This window comes from Rhipicephalus microplus, chromosome 2 (genome assembly GCF_043290135.1).
Source record: "Rhipicephalus microplus isolate Deutch F79 chromosome 2, USDA_Rmic, whole genome shotgun sequence".
Lineage (NCBI taxonomy): Eukaryota > Metazoa > Arthropoda > Arachnida > Ixodida > Ixodidae > Rhipicephalus > Rhipicephalus microplus.
Genome location: NC_134701.1, coordinates 59,892,601 through 59,909,456, shown reverse-complemented (window position 1 = coordinate 59,909,456; position 16,856 = coordinate 59,892,601). Strand labels below are relative to the sequence as shown.

Genomic DNA, 16,856 nt, shown 5'->3' with positions numbered 1-16,856 from the left:
CTCCCATATTTACATTCAAATGGTATACACCTACAAGTTAAATCTTTATTGAATGAAGAAAATGCAACCGTCTACCATTATCAACAGAGATTTTACTGTGCTGCGCCTATTAAAAATTTACCAGGCACAGCGCAGTCACAGTGAGTTTAAAGCTAGAAGAGCGGCCTTTCAGAGCCTTTCAAAACATTCATTGGGTAACTACTGCAAGCACACTTACTTGATACCCACTAGGGAATCGATAATGAATTTTTTCGAGCAGGGTCAGCATTCGCTATGCTATTGATTGTAATCTTCTGAGGAGTGTTGTATTCGCTAAACACTTGCAAGAATTTTCGCGCATACCCTACCTAAATGTTCCGTATGAAATCTTACGGAAAAAACATGAGCTCCGTTCAGTTCCTTTATGAATTATACGAAAAAAAATGAATTTTTAGAGCAGCATACGGAAGTGGTATGGCATATACAAAACTCTTTTTAGGGAAAGTACGGAAGGATAAAGAAATCTTGTAGGATATACAAAATGTTCCTTCTTAAAATTAGGAAGGATATGGAAGTGATGTAATGTATTAAGAAATTTTCTAACATAAAATATTGGAAGATATGTAAATGTGAAAAGGTTTACGGAGTATATAGAAACTTTCTTAAGGAATGTATACGGAGCATACGAAAACTTTCTTGCGGAAATAGGGCAAAATAAAGGGTGCAAGCAGACTAATAAGACTGGAACTTTTATTGTCACTAGATTGAACTGGCAGTCGGATCGACGAATGCCTTTCAGTCTTTGATGGTGCTACACCGCGGTCAGAAGCCCCACCGCGGTGGTCTAGTGGTTAAGGTACTCGGATGCTGATCCGCCGATTGTGGGTTAATAATCTTATGGTGGATTTGAGACGTTAAACCCTACATATCAATCAATCAATCAATCAACCGCGGCCAAAAAAGTAGCATCATTATGATTGTACATGATATCAATGTAAATCACTCAGAAACAAATGGCCAAAAAACTTGAAGAAAGGAAATATAAAAGGATAAAAAATTGAAGTTATGCTGAATTGATCAGTCTATTTCACGCCAAAATAACAACTAAAAAACGAATGAAGTGCGTAAACAGGACGGGTGCTCACTTGACCCGTTTAATTCTTGAATTATTCCTTTTAAAAGACATGTGGAAAGTCACTTTAAATTTTATATTGCAGAATATATGACCACCATGAGCCAAGATCACCCACTTAACCAGTAGACGCAGCCCCTCTGGTACACTGTAACACGGCCGATAAAATAACCACAAGCAAAACGCCGTGCACAGCATGACAAAAAAAGCGAAATGAACGTCTCGACTCTATAAAGTTTTCTAGAGCGCGAAGTTTCAGATGCAATTCTAGTATAGCTTGCGGTTCAGTGGCCCGCATAACGAAAACCCAGAGCGTTTCACAAGTGTTCGCTTTAAAAACGGTCTCGCACGTTCGCGTGCGGGCGACCAGCTGGCAACGGCAACGCCGTAGCTTTGTGAGAGCAAGCATCTTTGCCTGTGCTCATTGCGCCCATGCAGCTGATGTCATAACTGCAGATGGACGCATACACATGCCTAAAGGTGTCTGCTTGGTCACATCAGCACCGGCCGCGAAGTGCCACTGAGGTGGAGAGTAAATTCATCCGTGACAGCATTCTAGTCAAAAAGATAGATGCCAAGAAAAGCTACAATATTAGCATGTTTAAGTGCACGCAGGTCATGTCGATAATGCTGCGAATGCCACCTTTTATGTCTCTCGGGTAGAAGGTATGCATTTGGTTTGACTGTGAAGGTGAATGTGTTTCTCGAACTTATTCAATGGCCTAATTCATTCGATTCTAATTGGATAATATAGTTCTGTGTAGCAGCGACAATCTCATTTGATGCAAATGTTATCTCTTTTGAATTACATTGAAATGTTCAGTGTGACAGGGGTATTACACAACCTCTTTGTAAATGAACGGATTTGTAAGGCGCACATGACAAATAGCCTCAAGTGCATGAGAAGCCCATGAAAGTACTGTCTTAGGTTTCACACAGGAGAGGAAGCAGGTTTCAGGTTTCAGCTGAAATATAGATTTCACCTAATAGGGACGCGTGCAGAATCTGCTTCATCCTTTCCCTTTGTTGGGGAAAAGGAGTTGCGATGAACCTTCACCCTCTCTGATGGAGAACTGTTGGTACACCGAGATATCCCGAATATTTTGGAGATATCCCGAGAGAAAATATATCCCGAGAGAATATATCCCGAGATATCCCGAGATATCCCGAATATATATCATTATTTCTCACTACTGCAGTCTTATAGGATCATGTATACTAGAGGGATATGTAGATTACAAAAATACAGGCTTGAGTAAATAGAAGTTATCTTATCAAAGGAATAACAGTGTTGCATATAAAATGTATAAAAACACATACTGAAGGTTTAGCACGAAAACGTAACTTCTAAGCGTGAGTACCGAATCTGCATCATAGTGCCCTCTACAATATAATTGTCATACTACATTTGGTCACACTCCCTGTTATTCACCCATATTCAGACTCGCACATAAAACACGCCTTTTGCAGGAGGTCTAAAATAACCACCAGTGACTAGTCGAAGACCGAGCAAGTGCCCCCCTCCCGAATCTGGTCAGATTATCATTTCCCATTAGAGAGGGGGAAGTGAGGGCTTGCTCAAAATTTTATGTTTCTTACACTGATAAGTATTCATGTGACTTACACCCACACTTTACTCAAATCCACGCATACACTGAAGATTCTTTTTTCTACTCCTTCCTTTAGTACTCACCAACGCGCCCTCTCATGCCTACTCACATCAATGAGCATTCACTCATGTTCATGCTAAAGTCTACTCACATCACCCGTCACTCACTCATACTCACAATCTCTCACTCACTTCATGTGTATTCAATCGTATTCAAACTCACACTGACTCCCACTCATGGACACTCTCTCACGTTCACGCTACATGCGAGCTCGCGCACTCATGTAAGTAATCACTTATGTTCGTACTAAGGTTTTCTCATGCCGCTTGTCACTCACTCATACTCATACTTATGTCTTTCAAAGAATTGACCGTGTGCACTCATGAGTGAGCATGCCAAGCTAGTTTCCATTATTTCTCCAGGTAAAAGGTAGGGGCTCCAATGACTCAAATCAAGATAATTGAGTTTTGTGTACAAAGAAATATCTATGTGCATAGAGACTTGAGGGTAACCGATCCATATGCATAGATTGGTTACCCCCAAGCTTTACAAAGTGATGTGCAGGGGACATGTCAGGGTGTGAATTGTATGTTAAGCTCTGGTTGAGCAGAAACAAAGAATTACTTTTTTAACTCTTCTAGCAGCACAATAACAAAGGCAACAAAGACTCTTTGCCATAAAATGACTTCATGAAAGCTGTTTTATTTGTACACAGTTGTGTTATCGAAATTCTGGTATATATTGCCCATAGACGTTTAGCACCCGGCTGCGCTACATACCTTGTGAACTGTCACGGAGCGTGGAGGCCTCAATCTGAGTGCTTACAATCCGCAGGATAGTGACACGACGACGGGCGTCATTTATGACGTTGATGTTTCCATACTGGAGGCAGACCTTTCTGTGCTGGTGAAGCCAGCTACTGAGGACACGGACATATTCCTAGTATGCCGACTTGTTGAATTCCGTTGCATCAAGGTGACCTTCAGAGGTGACTGCATTCCGTCACGTGTGAAGGTTGGTCACTTTCGTCACGTTGTAGGACCATACATTTGAAGGTAACTACAGTGCCACAACTGTCTAAAACTGGGTCATGTTAGTGCTGTGTGTAACAAAAAGCAAGCATGCGCGCACTGTGCCGGACCCCACAAAGCAGAGGCTTGCCAAGCAACTCTCCGAGAATAGAATAATTGATAATAGTTCTACTTTATTTAGTGCACACTTCGTATACACTACGTAAGTCGAGATATTCAAAGTGAATGTACGTAAAGATGACACATTTATGATATTGGTTGCATACAGTATATTGCATCGGTGTCACACGAGCACTTTTGCTCGTGAGAAGGAGTGATTTCGAAGTGTGGCAGTTTGGGCTGGTTGGTATGGCATGATGACAGGTATTGCGCGAGCATAGAACGACGACGGGTCTGATTTCTTGACCGCGATCAACAATGATCCTTGCTAAGCGGTGCAAATTATTCCGGATCGAGTTTGCCCGAAACAAGAGTCAAACCGCGATTCGGAAGCCAAATCACGATCAAATTTGCCCGTGTGTCACCGGTTGTGAACGTAACTTACGTGACAATTAGTGTAACGAAACACGCTATGGCAAAAAGGGCTAAAGAGAAGACTGCAAACCCCGCTACTTAACCGATCATGCAGAGTGAGGAGTGTTTAGGTGGAAGCCGTGGCCGCCGCCGAACGCCTTTTTAGTTGTACACGGACAGAAGGGGGCACCACAGAACACAAAGCCAATAAAGGCAGCAACGCAGACTGTATATAAACTAAACTTTCACATTGTTCAGTACTGATGAAGGAACTGTTGTGGAATCCTTCATTATTTTGAGCGAGAAATGCTATCACGTGACTATAACAGCCCATGATTCAAGGCGAGATCCGATGTTGACAATGCATAGCCTCCGAGACAAAGAAAGCTAGTGCTAATCTGCAAGGCTATTGCTTGTTTCATAACTAGGTAATTTTAGATAGTCTTGGTGCAAATAGTAATATTATTTTTCATCATGACTGCATTCTTATTTTGGTGACGTCTGATGAACGCAACGTAGAAAGCATCGTAAAAACAGAACATGAGGGTGCAAAAAAAGTAGGTGACGAGTGTGGTTATAGCGTTGTCCTACGAACTTTTGTCTCACTCGTTTATGCTGCCTTACCTGTCTATTTTTTACTGTAACAAAACCACTTTAAAAATGAAGTTGAAATCGAAACTTGTGCAGTTTTAATTTTGGCTCACTATTATTGTCATCATCATCGTAACACAGTAGCAATGAGCATTTTATTTGCGTGCACGTGTTTTTGTGTGTTTTCGTTCTGCATTATCGGTCAAAGGCGTCAGGTTAGGTGGGCTTAGTCAAACGTGAGGAGTCGTTCAAGTGTGGCTGACCACAACAACCTCTAGTAAAAAAAGCAGAGTACCAGCAACAGCTAAGCATCATCGTAAGCTCACTTGATGCGGATCTTCCTACACAAAATAACGTCCACAACAGAGACATCTGAGTGCGTAAGTGCATTATCGGCTATTTGTGGGTTAACTGGATGCTGTTCACATAGCAATTTCAGCTTTATTTCACTGTTGCAAGTCAAGAAACTGCATCTTTCGAATGGACGGTGATACGCCGAGTTTTCGCAGCCGGCGGACCTGTTGCCCTTAGCTACAACAGTTTAGACTTCAGTCCTCCAACAGAGGTAACTCCACAACCAGAAATGAACACATTTAGGCACACTTTACGCCGGCACGCAACAAAGGGTATACCCACTGCACCCTCCATTGCTTAAAACGGCAAGCTAAATAACGTCTCGGCTCTTTCCAAACTGCCTCAATCCTAGAAGCGCATGAATGTTACAATGACCAGCAGCGTGGCAAGATTATCAGACAAGAGACCTCCCCAGGTATGAATCCCCATTTCTGCCAACTAACGACAATAGTTCACAATTGTAATGTAGAGGGTGCGCCAAGTTCCAAGAGCAGTATCAACTCGCACACGACTTCCAGCTCAAATCAGCCGCAGTGTAATTTAATAGTTGACAGTTTGATAAATGCAGCTGAGCCTTCGTTCTGTTGTGGCCAACTCGAAAAACACTGCAGTGTACCAATTGTAATAGTCGTCCAGACACCTGCATAAACGTGGTGCTACATATGCATATACATCACGCTGGAACAGAAAGGAAAGCTTGCCTAACTGCTGACAAGTTACCATACCTACTCTGTCGACGACAAACATGCTGCTTAAAAAACCTACCCTGCCCCAGCAGACTTAGTAGAAAAAAAAATGGAATTAGTAAGGAACTACTACTGAGAGAAAGCATTGAAGCTTCCTTTAAAGAAGAAGACTCCACTAGGACTGCAACCGTTCACGCCTCGAGTTTCATACGAAAAATGTGGTCAGAACTTACAGCATTGAAGTGCACGGTAGCATGTTAAGGAGAAAAGAGCACACCTGTGACATATACCTCAGCCGTTTGTGTTGCGACCAACCAGAAAGGCACTGCAGTTGACCGATTGTATCAGTCGCCCAGACAGCTGCTTAAACCTTGTGCTACTTCTACATCTACTACATAAAAAGCTGCGTGAAGTCATGTAAAGATAGAATGGTATCTCAGTAGCAGCTTTGCCTCAGTTGTGTGTCTTCTCGCTCGACCTACTCGGGCAAGAGAATCGCAACCATTAGGTGAATTCCTTCAAGCCGACATAAGCCTTACAGTCAAAGCAAAGCTGATGCCAGGCCTTGGACAAATTGCAAGAGGACTGCAGTGGTTGGTGTTATTTGTGTGCTGCATAGTTTGTTCTGCAGGCTTGGCATCTGCTTGGTGGCGTCTCTCAGATTTACTGTGGGTGGTATTGTTTGCAGATTACTGTGCTCTTTCACATTCAACACAGTGTTTTCAGCAGGGGTGCTTGATCTATGTTGGTGTCTACTGTGTTTGATGTGAGTGATCGTCCTTCTGTATTAGTGTGGCATTTCATCGTGGTGCAATTCGATGTTTATATTTGCTTGCAGACAGTGTGTTCTGCAGGCCTGGTATTTGTTGTGTGTGCCGCGAATGATAGCTTTGGCAGTGAGAGAATAACACACTTTTTTATGATTGCTTAATTTTTTGTCGATTATTAAGTTATTAAGGAGACATGAAATGCTTTCATGACCATGCGAGTTCTCATCAAAGTAAGAGCAAAACACGTGAAATAGCTGCTCTATTGCATTTTCATCTGTCAAAGACTCACCGGATACTTGAGTATCGCAAACAGTTGTCAAGGCAGTTTCGAACCAGAATGGGCACCCTTTTTGTCCGAAAACTTGGCATGTCTATACATTCATTGCAACTTCAACCGTCCTCCTAAAATTTCTGCGATCAACCCGCTTCGCCGAACGTTTGTGACATTCTAGTGTGTGTGTATGTGTTTTCGCTTTCTTCCGCTCTCTTGTTCTCTGTCTTTCCGTTTTCCTTACCTTTATGTTTCCCTTCTCAAGTGCAGGGTAGCAAACCAGATACTTGCTTTTCGGTGAAACTCCGTGCTTTTCGTCATATCATATCTTTCTTTCTCCCTCTCTCCCTCTTTTGACCATGACTTTATTTTATTACTATATACAGTTACTGATTTTCCTGTTTGCTTCTTTTTCTCAAAGCAATGCATTGCTTTTAGTGTTCCCCAAGGGTAAGGGCTCTGTGAAACAGCTGTTTTTCTAGCTCCATGGTTCCCATTGGTTCCACTTCCATAATTCTTGCCAATCGTAGTGTTTGTAGTGGCGGTTGCCTTGCATCATGCAAGCAAGTAGGTCCTGTTTTAGTCGACCTGTTTCTTGTGTGATTATACTGAAAGCACTCTAAAAATGATTGTGGTGAAGTGCCATATTGGAGGCACAGTTTGATTTAACTACTGCTTGCTCACTTAATAATGTACTGGTTCCCATGCAATGTTTAAAAATACACAGTAAATAACAAATTAGACAAATTATTTATTCTTCAAGTTTTCATGCATACATGTTAAGATAAAGCCTGCTTACAGCAGGCTTTTTGTAGCCTGAAAATGTGGAGTCCTAAAGATTGTGTTCTTGAGTTTCTTTTTTTGTGCAAATATAGTCACTCTGGGTGAAAAACGTATGCTGCGGAGCTATAGAGGCCTAGCCACGTGACTCATGGTGGTGTTTTTGTCTCCTGCACTACGGCAATCGTGTATTGTCAAACAAATAAATAAATAATCACATAGAGTGCAGCTGCATAAAAAAATCAGATTCATAGAAAGATTAGTGTGTGACGAACGTAGGCTGAACTGTTGTCTGTATTGTTCATGCTTCTTTTATTTCTTACTCAACCACAGTAACTAGCCACTGTCAGCCAGTAATCAAATGAGTACACGAAGTTTAAAAAGTGGCCATGTGTGTTATTGTTGTTTCAGCAATTATGCTCTCCGTGTTGTCGCTACGTTCGCTGTTAAACACAAGCTTGATGTCTATATACAACGTTGATCCAATGTGATTGATTGTTGTTGCCACATTAATACCATCACGTTAGGGCAACGCGGTCATTTGAATGGTGTTGCCTTGTTAAAAACAACACATTAGGACAACATCATTATTTGAATGTTGCTGCAACATTAAAAACACTGTGTTATGGCAACGTAATACTATAAACGTCGGTGCAATGTTATATTTTACCGTCTAACTTTGCCTCACATTCGTAACATTCAAACTGCGTTGACTCAACTTTCTGCGTTACCTGGGAAGACACTCAAGTTTTTTTCGTCGTTCCGAGCAGCTCTCCATGTTCTCTATGTTTAAAATTTGCATTTCTTAAGCTAGCACAAATGAGGGACGGTCGTTGAGTAAGCAAAGAATTTGGAAAATTACACAAGCTTTTCGGTACCAAGTTAGTTTTCAGAGTTTACATATAAAAATGTCGGAACATATAGGCATGACCAGCCGACATTGAAACTGTCTCAAAAAGCCACAAATATACCAATAGACAATATTTCATCTGTCGCACGTGGCGAAGACCATAACATATCACTTATGGCAACAGAGACATGCGTTCTGCCAACAGCATTGCTTATCGCCATTCAAATTCCACTCATTTTCAACGTGGACGCAGCAGAGCAGTTTCCGAAGAAAGCTGTCATAAGTCTCGGCACTGCGTTACAGATGAGCCTATTGGCGTAAATGAAACTAGCTATGACGAAACCACTGAACTTTTTTCACTAACTTCCGTTAGTGAAAAGGAGTGGGTACATAAATGCTGCCATTTAGGTAAGAAAAACTTGACAAAAGGCTTTTCATTTACAAGTGTCTAATTATTACGAAAAATACACTCCTGATGCGCAATCCGCTTTATTTGGCTATCACATTACTGACATAGTTAATTTCACTATCATATACAGAGGTACCGACGTTGACTCTGAGGCTCATCGTGAGAATGCGCAGGAGAGAATCCTCTGGAGGCGCAAAGCACGCATTCCTAAATGAATGTTTTTTACTGAAACATGCAAATTGCTGCTAATGTGCAAAGACAGAAGACTTCGATTTGAAACAGGGACCCGCATTCCGCTTTTAGTTACGCGCTGCGCTGTGAACTTTCGTTGTTCAAAAACGCACACGACCAATCTTCCACTGGCACTACCTTGGAAGTTAAGATCCGGGGCTTATACATACAAGGTGGCCAGTGAACAATTGGGCAGTGTGAGCAGTCTGTTTTTTCTAAAAAATGAGAGATCCTACGTACAGTGGGAATAGATGATATTCGAAGCGCAAATGAGGACCTTTGATATGTGAATTGAAAATCAACAGAACGTTACCAGGCGGACGTAAATATTGCTGTACATGCCTTCCTTGCCGTGATTATCATGTTTCGACGTGTCATTTACCTTTGTAATCTATTCACGTCACGCGATAGAAAATTTGGTAGGTCTGGAATGTTTGTGGACGTGTCATTTAGCTTCATCGCCCGTACTTCACGTCATACCCAATTTGGTACACGTGAAGCTAGCGAAACAGTCACGAGCACATCATGAGCGTGGCATCGAGTCATGCTGTTACATGTGACGCACCTCATGATTATCATGTTTGCACTAGTCACACACCTTCGTCATCTATTTGCTTCCCCTAATTCCAAAATTTGCATATGTGAACCTAGCAGATTGGCCGCAAGTGCATCATGAGTGTGGCATGCACTCATGTTCTAACAACACACGCTTTTTATAACTATAGTTTTTGCACCGGCCATACACTTTTCTCATGCATTCACGTCCCAGAATACCAAAGTTGGTATATGTGAACCTATCGAAACGGCCGCGAGCAAACGATGAGTGTGGTGAGTAGTCATGACTCATGGTAAACATAACATTCTTGCAACCTTACATTCATGCCCCCTCTCCATGAACAGTATCACTTCCCTTTCCGATAAGGCCAAAGACAGATTGCTAACGCACCTACAAGCAGTCGCGGTAATGTGGAAAGCATCGTCGTGTTCTCGCGTCGTTCGATCGTGGTGTCTAAGCAAGATCTTTGTCGCGGAGTACTGCCCATCACACAGAGACTCAGCGCAGTGCATAGTAAGGTGCGTTGAGGGCCCCCCTTGCAACGAAGTCTGATGCTCTTTAAGAAGTATGTCTAAACATCTCCGAGATAGACACAGCCACACGACAGAGAAATGCAATAGATGAAGAAGGCCCTACACGACACGAATCTAATCTTGTGTTTAATGAAGCCACCGCGTGTCCCCATGTTATCAAGCTTGTGGCCGACCACTGAACACGGTCTGCTTAGCTTCTTACGGTCTGCCTAGCAGAAAAAACCACCCTCAGACCAAACCACTGGATGTTTTCGTAATCTAATATTAGAGCACGTGAACGTGTGGCGTAGCAGCCTTTTTATCCTATTGAATGGTATACTGGCTCTATACATTGATACAATTCATCTGTTTGATGAGGCGCTGACAGATGGTTGTGCATGCGCTCTCTCATAAGCTCAAAAACAGTCCAGTGCTTTAGCCTGAGGGTGGTCCTTTCTTTTAGTAACAAGCTGTGCAGACTACGTACAATGGTCGGCAACAAGCTTGATAACGTCGGGAAGCGCGGTTGCTCTGTCGTGTGGTCGTGTGTACGTCGCAAGAGAGGCCGATGTTTAAATACACGTCTTCTAGAGCACCCGTCTTCATAGCAAGAGATACCCCTAACGCATCTGACCATGCACTGCGCTGTGTGCCAGTGCGACTCGCAGTTCTTCGGAACCACGATCTTTTTTAGACACCACGTTCGCACGGCAAGCAAACTTGCCGAGACTTTCCATGTTAACGTGGGGGCGTCTATGACGTTTAGCAACACTTCTTTGACATTATCAGAAAAGTAGTTGATACAGCTCACGGTAAAGGCTTAGGCCGGAGGAAAAGGGTTGTAGGAGGTGTGTTCTTGTTTTCCTTTCTTGAACATGCGGTGAAAGGCCCACTGACGATGAAATGGTCGGCTCCAGTGTCGATGAGAGCGGTAACGTTGTGGCAGTCGAATGATACGTCGAGGTCACTAATTCGTCTTTGTGCACTGCAGTTGGTTCGTGGCGTCAAGTCACAACTAAGTAGGTTTGCTCAGCTGCTTCCACGCGGTGTTGTTAGCTCTCATTCCAGCCGGAAAATTTCTACTTCGGGGTTCTGTCTATCTTGCCACATGTTTACGTATCTTCGCGTTGACGTTCTTGGCGGTGACGTTGGCGGCGAAGGGTCTTCAGTAGTTCATTGTACAGCAACTCCACCTCCATCGGTTGCTGCTCTAGTTTTAATAATATAGGCTCACAGAAGAGCTCTTGTTGAAGCTACTATATTGTTGTCATCGGTGAGGTGACCGGTCGGGTTCAAGATGGCAAAGGGGATGAACTTCAAGGTGCCCGTTCTGTGGCGGTTAGGTATTGAGCGATGGCGCGGGGTCGCTGCCCATGCTGTGGGGACTGTGCGTAAATGGCTAAGCCACGTAGGTCCATTTGACGGTACTGGCAGCGGTGGTATGTGGGGTCAGCTTCTCCACTGTGGTAGTTGGTGGGTGGTCGTGAGGGGTGCGCGAAACGTCGGTTTTCCTCGGTGCACACCGATGGGAGGCTGTTGGGTTGTATGTCGTCGGTCTTGGTGGCAGCGGTGTCTGGCGACAAAAATGTGATCACACGGCCCCTTGGTGGAGGCGTGGGGGTGAGGCCTAGCGCTTAACTTCAAGTGATCGCTAAATTTTATCGTGGGCAATGTCAGCCATTGAATCCACTTGTGGCTTTCACGAAGGGAACAGATTATTAAGCTGCTCTCTCGCGATCTGTCGCATTTGTTGATCAACATATGAAGATTAACGTTCCAAAACCACCGTATGTATATGAGAGATGGCGGAATGAATGGCTCCGAAAATTTTGACCATCTAGGGTTCTTTAGTGTTGCACTCAAACTGAGTACAAGGGTCTGGAAAAATTTAGCCTCGTCAAGAATACAGTCACCACTGCCGGGTTTCTATCCCGTGACCTGCTGGTGAGCAGCCGGGTAATTTAGGCGCTAGACCACCGCAGCAAAAGCGATCTGTCGGATCGTTTCGCGTATGTCATCGGAGCCGAAGGCGTGAACACCTGCGCTCTCTAGCATTGATCGGCGATCTTACTCGTGGGCACCAATTCGCAGCATCTTTTCGGTTCTCATCACCTTCAATACAAACTCATGAACTAATATGGTTGAACGCCGCACCAGCCCAGTGAAGAGATCTTGTTTTATTCCTCGCAGGAGCAAATGAACATTCTTCTCCTAGGCAATGCCACAGACGGTTTGGTGGGACAAACGAATCATCTCTTTTGCGAAGATTGCGACGCTTTCGTTTTGAAGTTGAGCCCGTGTTTCCAGCAAAGGAGAGCTTTTACCTTTCGAACAACGCTTAAAAACGCAGCAAGAAAGCTCGTCCGAGAGATGTCCCATGTTGTCGTGGTATATTCCCAGTTCTCGAACCATGTCTTTGCTGTGTCTTCCAGGTGGAAATAAACAAGACGCAGCTTATCATCGGACCTCTAGTTGCTACACGCCATGAACATTTCGAGTATCTCCAGCCAGATTCGGTATCCTAACTTGGCGATCAATAGAAGGTCACCGGCTCACTGGGGAGCTGCATCACGATTGCGGGTTATGGCCCAGCGACTGTCATCGTTAACACAGTTGAAGTCATGTCCATAGCCTTCTTGTTCTTGTCGGGTAGAAGCGCGTATTTCGAAGGTAGTGCTTGCTGCCGGAGGCTGGCTCACTGCTCAGCCTTAGTGTCGATGTCTCTTGATGGTGTGCACTGGTCTCTCGACCAGAAGGGGAAGTTCGGTACATGTTTTGGGAAGCACCTCCACCAGATGTCACGGGTTCGGGTTGCCGACAAAGGGAACAGGCTGTAGGTCGACGATAAAGCTGGTTATTCATCCGAACCTGGGGCAGGTGAATGAAAGGTCAGGATACAGCAATATACACAGCGCTGTTAGCCGCGAACAGAGCATCTGTCGTTCATCAACTGACAAGTGATGAAGCGCGTCGGTATTTATACATGTGTCGTCGAATATGTCAGTGCTATCACCAGGATCCTCGTACGTTGCATAATATTCTGTAAAGTTCTCGTTGTGGGAGTAATCGCGTCTGAAGGTGTAGGATTGTCTCGAAGGTTCTTCAGTCAAATGGCGTGGCTGCGCAAAAAAGCACTTACACGTGTAATGGCGCGATGACAGAGGTTCAGAGAGGAGCGTGGTACTTTAATCATTGATTTCTCAAAAACCTATGACAAAAATACAATTTACCTTTCAAAGAATTCAGGTGAATTCAATTTCAGTCAAACGTATAATATTATTTACTGTCAATCTGTTGCTATAATAATTACGGACTCTGATTTACTTGTGATCCACCCATGGGGGCCACGAGAGTCAGTGTTAGGACTGATGTTGTTCGTTATCTATATCACTGACGTCGTTCATTGCGTTAGTTCATCTCACCACTATTTTCAAAAACAAACTTCTTGAAAAACTGAATGAATGTGTTATCAAACTGAATGATATGAATTAAATTTGAATGAATGTATTAACAAACTTCTTGAACCTAAATGAATGTATTATCAAGCTTCCTGTCTATGGAAGAATACTTACCAAAAAATCATGTTTCTATGTTGAGCCGTTTGAAAATTGTGTTAATTTTCTGACCCCGAGTGAGCACATCCGCAAACAAAACTGAAAGATTTTATTCCGTAACGCTGACAATCGCATCGTGAATGCTTTATGTATGTTTGTTACGTAACGCTACAATGCCTAAGTATTTTCTATTGCCTGTGGACATGGCATTTTCAGTTTAGTTCAAAAGTTTTATTACTCAGCTGTAGGACTCAATTTTTCAAACTGCGTGCGCTTTCGTTGAGCGGGAAGTGTTGGTTTGTATGAAATTTGGAGTCGTTAGGTTATGTTCTGTTTTTCCAAGCGGGAAATTCATGGTACTTCACAAAGCATGGACAAAAAAGAGCGTAAACGCAGGTTAGAAATTCAATATACCTGGCAAGGACTCAGTGTGGAGCAAGGAGGTGAGATTCAGCCGAAAACAGAAAACAAGCTAATAAGAGAAACAGTGCTTCATCTCGCTCAAAAAAAGATTGTGCCGCTTCAAAAAAAAAAAGGTCCAAATCGACAAGCCTTGTGATTTTCAAGCATATTTAATACTTTTAAAGCACATGGAAGTTCGGCCCAAGTTTTTAAAGCCATTTTTTTTAAAACGTGAATGCTCCCATCCTACAGTTACGCCAACAATGATAGCTTTCTTTCTAACCGTTATGTTCACGTATTTTGTTATGATCCTCGTTCACGGGTGGAACTGTGCATTGAAGCAGAATATTGAAAACAAGCGGCAACTTTTGCTAAGTGAACCTGCCAAAAGTTGACGTTTTCACTTTTTGTCACCAAAGCCTAGAAATATGATAATCGTGCAGGTTAGACGCACATGATATTTTTCTCACTACATAACTGCTTAGTTCCGTATGAGACAGACACATTTTTTTTTGATGACTGTTGGCACAATACGCATGTTTTGGCACGTTCTGATTTTCATAAATTCATTTCTTTACATTTTCAGCTGTTTCACCATGCTGAATTTAGAATTTATGTAAGCACAACGTGTTAAAACATAAGTGTTACTTCCGCACTAAACATGGAAAGCTTTTTCTTGAAGGTGGGAACCATTTTAAACACAGCGTTAAAGTGTGCTCAATAGGTGATTACGTTGTTGTGTAAACCTGCGCGCACAGTGCTGACGGTCGAAATTCCTACACGTGTTCACCGGTGGCTGATGTCTTTGATTACTGCTGCCTTGCTTTATATTAATCGCAAAATGTATATAAGGAGGTACACTTGAATTCTTCGCATCGCCATTCTTGTATTTGACATAGTAACCACAGGAGGCAATACTTCTCACGCCTTCAGTAACACATAAAAACTTTTCATTTTTTTGTCGGCTCACTTTGTAAATACTCCTTTTTTCCGTGCACAGTTGACTCTTGGAATCTGGAAACTACTTTGAAACAACTACCGCATGCGCTGTTTGTTGAACAAGTGTTCAATTATGTATTTGAAGTTATTGATTTTGCTGTAGTTTCTTTTGTGCGATCATTATAGAACAGGCGTCTAATTACGTAATGTTATGTTTGTTTTTCTTTATGCTGTGTTTGTGTGTTTATTGTAACCCCTCCTGCAATGTCTCAAACATGAGACAGCAGTATCTGTAAATAAATAAATAAATAAATATAAAAGACGTTGCTGCAAGAAATGGTTTCAATAAAAAGCGTGGGGCAATGTTTGGAAAGGGCAGAATAGTACTTTTGCACGCCGTACCACAGTGTTCTTTTTACTTTTTTGTGTACTCTTTACTTGGCTTAGGTATTGTTCTCTTTATTTGCTTGTAAACAATGTCTAAATTGAACTAGTGAATCTTGTATTACTTTTCTGTTCTGAATACGAAGATTTACTAATATTTGTTGCTATGGTCGTTATTATGATTTTCTACTTTGACAAAGGCTACATTGTATTTTCATGTGAACCATTCATCTACTCCTTGTAATGGCCTGTGAAAGGTTGAGCGCATTTTACAAATTGGTTTATTTGGAGGTAGGTGAATTCACAGTCGTGAGTAAGTAAATTATGGATGGTACGGCAGCGTCATGCAATTCTGGTCAAGCGTAGAACATTTCAATGTTGCATGCAGTGTCTCGTTGTGTGCACTTAAGAAATGATTATGAGTGGAGGTAAATACTCACCAGGCTATTGTTGTAGGGCACATAGGTTGGGTGCGTAGGATGCTCATATAAGGATGGTGGTACAATTAGGCAGTTGGTGAGCTTGCGGACCAGGACTTCATCCGATACGTTATAGTGACGCTTGTCGTAGTTTAGATATGACGTGTGGCTTAATGAATTAATAACAGAAGGACGGGTCACATACCTGAAAGCGTGAGCCAGCAGTGTTTAACCTCTTCTCTGTGCAATATGTTATGGAGATCAAAAAATGGCAATTTCAGTAGAAATACAAGAAAAATGAAGGTAATAATTTTGAAGGACACAATTCTCTTGGTGTGATAATAATATGTTATTTCAATTCATCCAATTACGCTTACACATTGTAAAAGAGCACAACGTGCAATAACATAACATATACCTAGAGGGTGCGGGCATACATAAAACTCTGCGAATCCTTTGGCACCGTGTATCTTCTTTCACACCCACAATGTTAATAACATACAATCATCGAGTTTTTTGCTCCGCATAATTCACACTTTCAGAAAAAAGAAAGAGATTACATGAATATAGTAGGCCGGTGCACGAGCAGACATCGATATCCTTCTATAACGATGCTTGCGATTAGCCTAATTAGATATTTTGTAGGTAAAAACTGGCAGTTGCTGGTAACATTTGAGTTGTCCTGAACACTTTTGTTTCACTAGTATGAATTTCTTTTGGATAACCTTGCTAGTTATCACGCAAGGAGGACTCTGTGAGTTGCCCGAAGGAGCAGATTACGCGTCCGATATTTTCGACAAATACATGTTGAGATTCTTCAACTATACGAATTGCGAGAAATATATTTCAAAATTAATTTTCAACTTTCATTGTTGGTTGATTG

General features: G+C 42.4%; 1 protein-coding gene across 1 annotated transcript in view; it reads right to left on the bottom strand.

Annotated features, from left to right (window-relative positions):
* The window catches only part of LOC142784945 (uncharacterized), a 161,303-nt gene extending 145,139 nt beyond the window's left edge, over positions 1 to 16,164 (bottom strand). The window contains exon 1 of the mRNA XM_075883328.1: positions 15,995 to 16,164. The gene's annotated coding sequence lies outside the window, so the exon portion shown is untranslated. The remainder of the gene's footprint in view (positions 1 to 15,994) is intronic.
* Positions 16,165 to 16,856: the final 692 nt, after the last annotated feature.